Here is a 12,174-nt window from a genome sequence, read left to right on the forward strand (position 1 = left end):
GGCTTTCCGTCCTCTGTGATTTATTACCATGGTGCATGCCCCTCACAGATGTGGACCCCTTCTTGGGTCTGATGGAAGGAACCAGGTTTGAGACTCATCATGATTTTGCAATTCAATAATATTACAAGGCATTTATTCTTTGGGAAAGAGAATATGGGTGTCGGTGCCCGGTGGAGACCCTGCGTTGACCAGAATGGCCGGCACTGGCACTGGGAAAAGAGTCAGACAAACCGGCTTCTCACCTCACAGGGCCCGGAGGTGACCTCTGACCTCACTCTGCTCATTCATAAAAGGATCTGTGCCAGTCCTTGTTCTGAGTCCTCTAAGACTATTTTTTATTTATTTATTTTTTATGGAAGGCTTTAAAACACGTAGAATTAACTACACTTCATCTGAATGAAAAGGGTGGGTACCCCCCAAGCGTGCTTTTGACCAAATTTATTCACGCACTTTGGAAGTTCCCTGTGTGCTTGTTTGGGGAGAAAAGCCTAGCTTTTAATTAATCGGAAGTCAACCAAATTGCGTCGTTGGTGTGATGAGGATTTTATTTGCAGATTCCTGCCACGCCTCCTCATCTCACTGTTTTATCATATTTCCTTTTAATGTTCCAGGTGACGCAGACACTGGAATATTAAATTTACACCACCGAGCTCACGTTTCGCAAAACGACAAAGGATACTAACCGGTCCCGGTGATCACCCCATTTAAACACAGCATGAGAAAAATGTACAAAAAATACTAAGAATGAATCAAATATAATTAATTGGAAAAGCATAATATTTGAAGTGACCACCAGTAGAAGCATTACCACCATGCCACACTTTCACTTTTTAACCAAGAACATATTAAATTCAGAATTTTTGCTTTAGCATTTTTTTTTAACTTTGAATTAAAAAAAAAAAAGCTTTACGGACTCCTCTAATACGAAGTATAAATGAATCATCGGCGCTCACACGTTCCAAATACTGTATTACGTCCTCCAAATAGATTAGGAACGTGCCCGAAATGCCCCCTGAACTTGTAACGCTGTGCAGACACACCAGTCATTAAAGACATAAGCATACAAGTCAGTGAAAAATAATAATGCGGGCAAGTGTCGTTCAGAACAATACTCACAGGGATCACTGCCACTCAGAGCCAGAGACCCGTCTTCCTTAGCAGCCGTATGAAATAACTGGACGAAGACAGAGTAAAACTTCAATGACAGTTTTGGTGTAGCCTTAGTGTCGTAGTCCAGACCACAAGCAACTGGAAGCACAAAAAGGCAGAAATACGTATGCTTCTCCCCCAAACTCCTGCACCAAACTGTAATGAAACATACAGGGTTTATTCATCCTTTCTGCTCATCCGCTCATGCAATGATCTGCCTGCGGTTCCTCACCTAGTCACCCGGCAGACGTTTACTGAAGGCAAGGAACTTTCTCCAACATCAGGAGTGCAGGAATACGAAAGGCATTTTCTTTGTAACTGCCTAGTCCGAGCACTGGGGCGATGGATGAAAACATTCCAAGTGCACGTAACGGATGCAGAATGTGGGAGTGTAGAAAAGGCCCCGAGAGCAAGAAGTGAGGTCTGCAGACCCAGCACACTCACACGCCGTGGCTTTATTTAAATGTCGGCATCGCCCTAAGGACTTATCACCCGTGGCCATCGTGGAATCCTTGTCTGGGGAGGTCGGAGGATGGGGCCAAATCTGCACGTCCTGCAGGTGGCCCAGCCTCTCCTGGCTAGCGCTGCCTACCTGGCCTTGTATGACATCACACTGCTGAGGTTTACTTAATAAGCGTTGCTCGGGCAAGCCACGGATGCCAAGTCCATAATGTGTCCTGTAAGTGCATTTTGTCCTTTATCTATTACATTATGGAGGTCCCCGATATATAAGGGGTGAGGTTAAAAAGGATCTGATAACACGGGGCAATTGGATGGAGTCAAACGCTGGCTGGCATACAGAATCATTTCGTGCAAAAACAAAAAAGGGTACTAGTATGCATTATTCAAGTTAACCAGGCAAGTGTTTGCTTTATATAACTCTGGCTGCAACTTTTAAAGGTAATTTGGGGAAAGGAATGGTGGTCTATTTTTACCTACAAAAAGTTTACTTTCCTGAGAGCAAACCGGTTTCTGGCACAAAAATTTCGTTGGAAAACAGCTGAAAGAAGACCAAGGAGAAAATGGAGAAACAACGATCCCACACTCTGTACCAACATTGCTACGTGCTTTTTGGACTCTCATTGTTTGGAAAATATTTTTGAAACAAATTATCTTTTGGGGGGATGGATTCCTGCAAGGTTGTCTCTTTCGTTACCGTTTTGACCACCAAGTTGGGTGATAATACTCTAGGTACACGTGCAAGACGGATGGCTCTTTGGAAATGCACGCTTCGTTGAACCCCTGAACTGTTGGGGGGGCTTCTAACCTTGGGCCCACGAGGAATGCCCCTATCTGGAAATCAAGACCGTCTTCTCAGAGGTGACTGAGGTCTTCCTAAAACATGGCACGTTCTTCAATCTGCTTGTCTTTGAAACCTGGGTGGGTACTATTGAGATCATTCTGCCTGAGATAGCCCCAACCTCATTCTAATTGGATTAAGTAACCTATCACAGGAAGAGAAAGACTGTTCTGCTAATGAGCAATATTATGGCTGGTATTATCCGTAAGGCTCTGGGGGAATCAGACCAGACGGAAGCACCTACTGATCACTTTTAACATGTACAGAAACGTTGCAGGCTCCATTCAGAGGCGCCCTGCTCTCAGCGATTCAAAGGACAGCGCCAGTGTATTTACTGTTTATTTTTGCAGTTTCATGACCCGTGGAGTAAGTCCCAACACAGTCATTCAGGCATCATGATTCCTATTATTTTTCTAGATAGGGAACGTTTATCCTCAAAATTGGCCAAATCTGTGAAATACAAGTGTTCAAAACAGCATCGATGTCTCAAACTCCCAAATTTATCCCTTCCCACCCCTGTTCCCAGGTAACCATACTACATCTGCGAGTCTGTTTGTTTTCTAGGTGAGTTCATTAGTGTCCTTTTTTTTTTTTTTCTTTAGTTTTGCAAATGTTAACCACTATATATACAAATAGATTAAAAAAAAAAAAACAAATTTTCTCTGTATAGCACAGGGAACTATATGCAATATCTTGTAATAATCCTTAATGAAAAACAATATGAAAACATATATATATATACACACACACACATATATATATATACACACACATATGACTGGGACATCGTGCTGTGCGCCAGAAATTGACACATTGTAACTGACTATATTCAATTCAAAAAAAAAAAGAAAAAAGAAAAAACCCCAAAACACAAAAAAACCATCGACAGAGGTTTTCGGTTTTTTTTTTTTTTTACTTTACTCTGTTCACTGGGAGGGTCATTACAGAAAGCTATGTATGACTCCAGGCCATAGTTTCCTTAAGGAAACTCACATACGAGCCCAGGTAGCTGGGGATAAGATGCAACAGAACATCGACTTTTGTGAGATTCTCATCTAAGTAAGTGAACATACAAAGTATCAGAAATACAGGTTCTGTTTCGTTCAGCCCTCCAGCAGCCGGCCGGATCATCGTGTGAGAAGGAAGACAAGGTGTGGGGAGTCTGAAGCACATGCCCAGAGCAGCAGTGTTTAATAAGCAAAGCCGAGACAGGACTTTCATTGCCGAAACTGGGCGGCATCCCACGCCACGCCGGTCACACAGAATTCCCTCCACGTTCACGGTCACAGCATTTACTTATGCAGGGCTGTGTGGTTTATCGGCAGGGGGAAAGCTCCAAGAGGAAATACTTTTCTTTGCTGAACTTGTTTTTAATGTTACTTGTAAAATTATTATATTTCTAAGCACTTTGGGGAAAAAGAATAAAAGAGTGAAAGCAGAAGAAAAATCAGGCATATATTTGGTAGCTTGGGATTTCCATAAATTAAAATCTAAGGGAAAAAAAACCAGAAAGGACATCTAAATGGCCAAACACCCACATATATAACGTTTTAAATATAAATGTTTATATATTACAGATATAATTTTATAATTTGATTAACGTTTTTGCATAAGTATATTATATATTATGCCTGATAGTATATAATAAATTCATGTTGTATATATCTTTTTTGCCCACTGTGACTTTCTTTTATGTTGTATGTTTCTCAAATATGTACGTGTATATATATATATATATATATTTTTTTTTTTTTAAGGGTGTTCAATTTGGTTAGTCTCAGGGAAATTAAAGCCAGTACATTCCACAGTGACTAAATTATTAAAACCCAGAAAGACTGGCAAATACCAAATGCGGAGAAAATGTGGATTAACTGGACATCCACCCATATGCGCTGACCCCAGAGCGTATTTTAAAACAGACATTCTCGTGTTCACTTCAGCAGCACATATGTGAAAACTGGAGCAATGCAGAGAAGATCAGGACGGCCCCTGTGCAAGGATGACATGCAAATCCGTGAAGCATTGCATATGAAAAACAAAAACAGAAATTCTCAAAACGGAGCACGTGCTCTCTGCCACCAAGGCCGTGACAGAACCCAGCCCACTCTGTCTTTATGGAACCCGCCAAGTAAGAAGTAACTAAGCAAATACTACGTTAGCTGTTTCACAGCAGAAAGGAGTGAGCTCAGACCCAGAGCTGCGTTCAGATTTAATCAGCCCTATCTAACCCCAATCACTGGCTGCAGTTTAAACTCATTTGCTGCGCATTAAAACTTCACGGGAAAGAGTGTTTCCTCCTGAGTACGTGCATCAACAGATAGTAAGTTGAGCTCACAGAGGGAAAAAAAAACCATAGAGTTCATACAGTGCAGTTTATATCACAAATGTACACGCTGCATTTTATGATAGCTCTCAGCGGAAGAGCGGATCATCTTTCAGGGTATCTCGGAAAGGACGGTGAGCATGTTTTAAATAAAAATGCAAGCATGTTCCATCCGGTTTCGCTCCCCTTCAGACTTCCGCGACCTTCACTGGCATTTTGCAACGTGCTGCTTAGCGAGACGTTGTAACGCTCCCCGACGCCCAGGGTTACCCATCACCTAAAGAGCCAGCATGGAGGTCTGACCTTGGCTTACGATTTAACGATCGCGGCATTTTTACCAATTTAACGATCGCGACATTTTTACCGATTTAACGATCGCGACATTTTTACCGATTTAACGATCACGACATTTTTACCGATTTAACGATCGCTGCATTTTTACCGTGTGTTTCTTCTCCTTTCTCTATACTTCAGGTAAGACTGACTTTATTATAAAGGACCCAAGGTACGTTGAACTTGAGAATTGGATGTCCTAAAGCCAACGTTTACCTGACTCAGGCATGTGCTTTGATAGTCTCGCGTCCTTCATTTTTGGTTGGTAATCATCTTACGTCGGTGGGGGACAGACAGACACCTCTGCCCTTGCCTCTCTGAAGCTGTACTGTTCGTCCTTGAAACAGAAACCCCTCTTCTTAAAAAGTTAACACAGGGTGTTATCTGCAACTCCCTCTCAAGCCTGTACACTGGGGCATAGTCTCCTCTCATTTTTCTTCTTTTTATTAAGAGGGTCTTAGTCCTGAATTTCAGCTGTTGTGATTTATTTCAAGGTGCTATGTTGGTGCTGACGCCCCCGTGGCAGGAACTGGGGCGGACGCCCATTTGAAGTACATTTCCGCCCAGTAAGTTCTGTCCCTTACCACCACCACCCCCCCCCCCCCAGCTTGTCACGGTTTCACAGCACCAACGTCCCAGCCTGATCAATTTCTGATTATAAATGAGGTTCCTGTAAGATTGATTTTTGTTTTCACACTCGACTTCATGTTCTGAAGTATCAGTGACAGAAATACAGATCTCTGGTCTCTCTTCCCTGTGGATCTGTTTCTAAAGTCATGCAACAAACACTAAGATGATGGCATAAAGCCTTCAAGCAAACCATCCTTGGTGCAGTTTTCTGTATTTAACTGAGTTCCGTCAGTGAAACTTCGGCGTGTCAGAACGTGCGTTCAACAGAGTTGTGTGTGGGAGCCTATGATTGGGTGGTTTCTGTGAACAAGAAACACTTGAGAATTCTTGCATTCACATTTTATGTCTCGCTTTGGAAGAGACTGGGCTGAACCCTGCACTGTGACTCTTGTTGACTTTTGTTTTGTTTTACTTGTAAGATAAATGCACATGACAGGGATGGGGGGGGGCTATTTTGCAAGCAAAACATCTTGGACTCAACTCAGATTCCTACTTTCTCCCTGCACACACCACGTTTGTTTATTCCCGCGAAGCCTCTGTGCTTCCATACCTGACCAGTGGCTTTTCAAACTTGAGTGGCACCAGAACCACCTGGAAGGCTACTGCAGATGGATTGATGGCCCCCTTCTCTGAGGTTTCTGAGTCAGTACGTCTGGGACGGAGCCGGAGAAGCTGGATCTCTGACAAGAACCAGCTCCCGCGAGGCAGCAAGTGGAGGTTCCCTCTTTGAGAACCACCTTTCCTCTACCCAGATTCCACTTACTCTCAAACTCAGGTCAGCCTGCCCTACACTCCTCTCCCCCAACTTACAAAGAGGGCCTTGCATGTTCTGCACCCCTGCGCCCCGTTCTTGAGACTTCATTCCGCCGCACACGCCACTAACTTCCATGTCGGAATTCCGCCCGTGTTTGTATCTTAATTGGCTCACTCTGACTTTCCTTGAAGTTGTATGTGTCTCCTGGTGGTGACGCCACCTCCACAGATGAGGGACGTATCAAGAGTGGCTGGACTGCATCGGTCAGGACACGGGGAGAACCCTTGCGGTCCGGGTGGGAGTCTGAGTCCCGCTACAAGAACCAGCGATTCCTCCCCGCAAAAAAGTGGGAGCAGCAGGTTAGGAGAATTGTTGGCAGCTTGCTGCACATCCACGGAGCGGCGACCAGAAGGTGCATTCTGGTCCTGCAACGAAGGGTCCCCTGCAACAATTTCAGATACAATTCCTCCTCCTCCTCCCCACCGCCTCCTCCCGTCCTCTCCCTCTTGTCTTCTCTTCTTTCGCTTAAAATTCTTCCTTCTCCTTCTTCTCTTTCATCTCTGTCTCCTCTTCCTTCTTCTTCACAGGACTGATTTCTGCCTTTAGCTTGGAGGGAGCGGGGAGGGTGGAAATGCAGGCACCTATAGTCCCCTGGAGGAGGAGACCAAGATCTCCAGCAGGTGAAGGTCTCTCCATGGCAGGTTCACCGGGAAACAGGCTGCCGCACTGGGCTGGGCCAGGCTGGGCTGGGCTGGGCCGGGCTGGGCTGAGCTCACCGATCGGCTGGCCGCTCCTCCGTGGGTTTGTGCGTGGGTTTTCGCAAGGCTGGCTGAAACTTCCTCGATGACCAGTGCTAGGAACAACTGGTCCTGGAGACGGAGGGTCTAAAGCCCCCCACCCGTCCCCGGTCCACTTCTATGCAGAGAACGCCCTCTCTTCGTTGAAGGGAAGCCTGGGGACTGGAGACTGGAGCTCCCAGGATGCTAAGGTGGCAGGGCTCGGCCGGTGGTTCCGCAGACCGTCTTCCTGTGTGTTTCCGTTTTGGCTCCATCCCTCATCTGCGCGAGGGCTGACACCGTCCCAGGAAGGTGCCCCTGTGCGCTCCCTCCCGCCCTGAGCCACGCCGGGGTTCCGCTCTGCTCTCCTGCCCTCCGGTGCCCGCGTGCTGGCACCTGCCTCAGCCCTCCTGTGTCACCGTGCACGCCTTCCTCTTCGCCACAGTGCCCTGGCTTGATTACCCTCTTTCATTTAGAGACATTTTCCCCGCAGAGTGAGGGGGATAAAGATGCCCATTCAGTGAAAAATAAGCCGTTCTGGAGATAAATTGATGGGATGGGAATGGCTGATTCAACGAGGATGTGCGTTTTATGAATGCGGACGCATAATTCAACAACACCATCAAGATGGGTGAGTGTTTATACTCCGTTGAGCAGGGTCTGAGAATCTATCAATGCTCAGCTACCCTTTGATTAATATTGACTGAGCCCTACTGGGTGTCAGGAATACACAGGGGAAAAAAGTTCGTATAAATCCCACCTTCCTGAGGCTGATCTTCTAGTGGGAGAAATGTGCATTTTAATCACAAACCAGATACATAAATATGGTGTTAAAATTATGATAATGGTCACGAGGTAGACGTCTTGGCTGCTTTCAAAGAAAACCAGGCCCCATTGACAAGTCCTGGCCATTATGCATTTTAACTTTTAACGATTTTTGTAGGTAAAAATTATTAAGAATTCAGTTTTAGTTTCTCTACCTTTGACTTCTAACGAGGTTAAATATTTTCTGTCCCTCTTTTTTTTTAACTTATGTCATTTCCTTGCTGAACAGGATTCAAATATTTAATCTTTTTTTTTCTCTTTGAGTGTTTTTCATATGTTGTCGTTTCTTGATTTACGGGAGCAACTGATACATTAGGAATTTTAAGCTTGCCTCCTCTGAAAAATGTCGTGATGATCACGTCTGTTTGCTTTTTATTTACTTTATTTACATGTTGCTTCTAATTTGTAGGTGTAATAAACAATATGACGGTGACTATTGGTGCACAAAAATCTCTTCCTGCTTTTCTGACAGTTCCCGTAGGAAATATTCCTAAAATTGAAATTACTCAGTCAAAGGTTACAAGTACTGTGAAGACTCATTGCCAGGGCTCAGATGGCTTGCCAGGAGCATTCTAAAATGATTTCAAGACACGTGCACCCCAGTGTTCATAGGAGCACCATTTACAACAGCCAAGACATGGAAGCAGCCTAAATGTCCATCAACAGATGACTGGATAAAGAAGTTGTGGTACATTTATACAATGGAATACTACTCGGCCATGAAAAAAGAATGAAGTAATGCCATTTGCAGCAACATAGATGGACATGGGGATGATCATACTAAGTGAAGTAAGTCAGACAGAGAAAGACAAATATCTTATGATGTCACTCATATGTGGAATCTAAAAAAAATGATACAAATGAACTTATTTACAAACAGAAGCAGACTCGCAGACATAGAAAACAATCTTACGGTTACTGAAGAAAGAGGGTGGTAAGGGATAAATTTGGGAGTTTGAGATTTACAAATGTTAGCCACTATATATAAAAACAAATTTTAAAAATTCTCTATAGCACAGGGAACTATAGTCAACACTGTGTAATAACCTTTAATGAAAAAAGAATACGAAAATGAACATATGTATATATATGCATGACTGGGACATTGGGCTGTACACCAGAAACTGACACATTGTAACTGACTGTATTTCAATAAAAAATTAAATTAAGTTTTAAAAAATTAAATAATTTCAATCCCACGAAGACTATAGGAGATGCCAATTTCTTGGGTAAAATCTTTCCCCCTTTTTTCTTGCTATTATGCACAAAGTTGTTTTTCATGTTAGCGGCCATCTGCTCCCGCCAGCCCCCTCCTCCTTTCATAGTATGTGTTCCTTGATCGCTGCTTTGTTCCGGTGTTGGACGCTTTCTACTTGTTTTCCAAGTGCCCCTGTAAGATGATCAGCTGCTACAGCGATCTATTTTTATATCCATTACAATTGATTTTCATTCTATGGAATGACCGTCCCGATGAAGCTGGTTTAAAGATGTCATCATCTGGGGTTAATCAAAGCAGTTATGCTGGAACGCACATGACCTGCAGTGGTCATGCTGGGGTCTGTCTTTTTTAGTCTCCATTGTTTTGAAAATGACTGTGCGTGAGGATACAAAATACCATTCTTCTTATAACTGCCATATCCGTGTTTTTTCATGATGAAAAATTTCCTGTATTTCTACTTCCATCATTTACTGAAGCTACTTCTTAGCGTTGAAAAGAATAAAAAAAAAAAGAAAGAAAAGAAAAGCATTCAAGGCTGGTTTGCTCAATATATGACTTTTTTTTTTTTTTGGAGCCAGTGACTCTACAATGATTTGAGTCTTTGTAGGTCAACCATGACCTTTTCATTTTATTTTATTTTTTTTTATTGTTTTGACTGTTTATAATGAAAAAGCAATGTCTGCTTCAGGATTATTTTCTCACAGCCTTCAACTTATTTGGCTTATATTGAGTTTAATTAAGTACTTTTTTTCCCCCTGTGCTCTATATTTTGTGTTCTGTTTAGGACTGGTTAGAAGAACTTAAATATCACACATATGAAATTGGAACCATCCATAATAGCATAAAACAGCCTGGTCCAGTGTACGTTTCTGGGGCTGATTTTCCACAGATGAAGTAAGTGTGGGAAACAGCTCATCTTGGAAGTCCTCCTGTGTTCACCCCGACCACGAGTATATCCAAGACCCTGGCACCCGCTGGTGAAGAAAGCTATTTTAACTTAGTTTTTTGAGGGGGGAGGTAATTAGGTTGATTTATTTCTGGAGGAGACACTGGGGATTGAACCCAGGACCTCGTGCATGCTAGGAACACGCTCTACCGCTTGAGCCAGACCCTCCCCTCCATTTTAACTTTGTAACCCAGCACCGCCCAGATGCATTCGCCCTCATTTGCTTGTGTGTGATGATAAATGAAAAAATTAACGTTGCAATCGATTTTCGTTGCCGTGCCCAAAGCACGTCTCACCAGTTCACACCCTAATGCTTAGGGAGTTTTTAAACGCGTGTTGTTTCCCTAACGCAGCCTGGATGAGTTGACAAGACCGTCCCAGATCTTTTTCCACTTGCAAAAGGCCAGAAAAGAAGGAGATTTTCCAAGGACCTCTTGGGTGGGCCTCACTGGGAACCGACACTATGGGAAGACACAGGAACAAGCCTCCTGTGGGCTTCTAGGGGCGGGTCCGCCTCGTCCAGGTCCTACTGCTGTGGGAGAATCTGGAGCATTTCTGGGAACGGCCCTGAGGACAGGGAAGGAGAAACTGCCATTTTGTTCTCCAGGTAGGAGCTCATAAGCCCCAAACGCCTCCGGCAGCAAAGTTCTGCATCATGACATGATGTTTGCTGCAAGTTTCTTGTGCAAAGCACTCCTTTCCCTAGTTGATGCCTTTTGTGTTCATTAATTTTCCTCCTGGACACATTACTGTGAGTGCATTAGTGTCCTCTTCCAATGTTAATACGATATCTTAATCGATCACCTAATTCTGAACATCCTCGCGTTGCTGGGATGAACTCCATTTGGAAGTTGTATTTTCCGGCCAGGACGCTGCAACTGCTCATGTTTTACGTTTATTGTTGCCTCTGTCTGCTTGATGGAACTTAGAGTTTAATTAGTCATCATTTCATTTTTCTCTGTGTTTAAAAAAAAAAAATCAGGGTTATAGCAGCTTGACAGAATGGTGGACTACACTCACAGAGATTACACTACGTTAATACGTTTCTTGAAATTTTCACCAAACTTGCCCTTCAGATAAATCAGATTTCATGCCAACAGGGGTATGTATTTCCTCTGCACCTCATAACTGGGGTTGTAAAACTGATTAATTTGTTTTTTTCTCTTTCTTCCTGAGTTAATATTAGTAACATATTCTTTTCTAGAAAATTAGCAGCTTATCCCAGATAAATCATTTGTGGTAACAAAGTTTATCAGTACTTCCTTCTGCGATTTAGTATCTGTTCTCATGCTTAGGTATCTGAACAAGGAATGATTTCAGCAATAATCTTTCTGTTCCTGATGGAAGAGAATGACTTTAACGAGGAGGCTGGCTTTGCTGTGACGATGCTGTGACCATTTCTTTGCACCTGAACATTAACTAAAAATCAGACACTATCATGATTCTTGTTAATACTTTTAAAAAAATTTTTCCCCCACAGGAAAAATAAGGTGGGAGGGTTTGACTCATCCAGTGGTTACTCATTACTTACTTTTTAACCTCAAGTCCGTTTTCTTAGCAATTTCATTTCCAGGGAGCCATGAGGGAAACGATCTCATCGCGGGCCCCCTTCCATTCTGCGTATGATTCTCGTGACGGGTGTCACCAGGTGAGTCCGGAGAGCGGCGCTCATGCGCCCGAAGTGCCAAATAAGAACCTTCAGGGAGAGCCAGGTACTCACGACAAACTCGTTACATCCTAATGCTGCGTCGGACTCTTCAGAGATGCGGCCAAGACCTTTCAGATCATGTCCCAGTGGCTCATACCCTCGGGCAGGACGGAGCTGGGCAAAGCTCAGCTACAGCAGCGTGCTCCGACTTGAGCAAACATTGCAATCACCGGGACGGTCCCACCCACAGGGCTCCCGACCCTGGAGGTTC

The 12,174-nt window shown here is 43.7% G+C and overlaps 1 non-coding gene across 1 annotated transcript; it reads left to right on the top strand.

Annotated features, from left to right (window-relative positions):
- Positions 1 to 4,376: 4,376 nt before the first annotated feature.
- On the top strand, positions 4,377 to 4,483 carry LOC116662357. Its single transcript, XR_004318392.1, has one exon. It is a non-coding gene; the product is annotated as a U6 spliceosomal RNA (small nuclear RNA).
- The last annotated feature ends 7,691 nt before the right edge of the window (positions 4,484 to 12,174 follow it).

The sequence above is a fragment of the Camelus ferus genome, chromosome X (genome assembly GCF_009834535.1).
Source record: "Camelus ferus isolate YT-003-E chromosome X, BCGSAC_Cfer_1.0, whole genome shotgun sequence".
Classification (NCBI taxonomy): Eukaryota; Metazoa; Chordata; class Mammalia; order Artiodactyla; family Camelidae; genus Camelus; species Camelus ferus.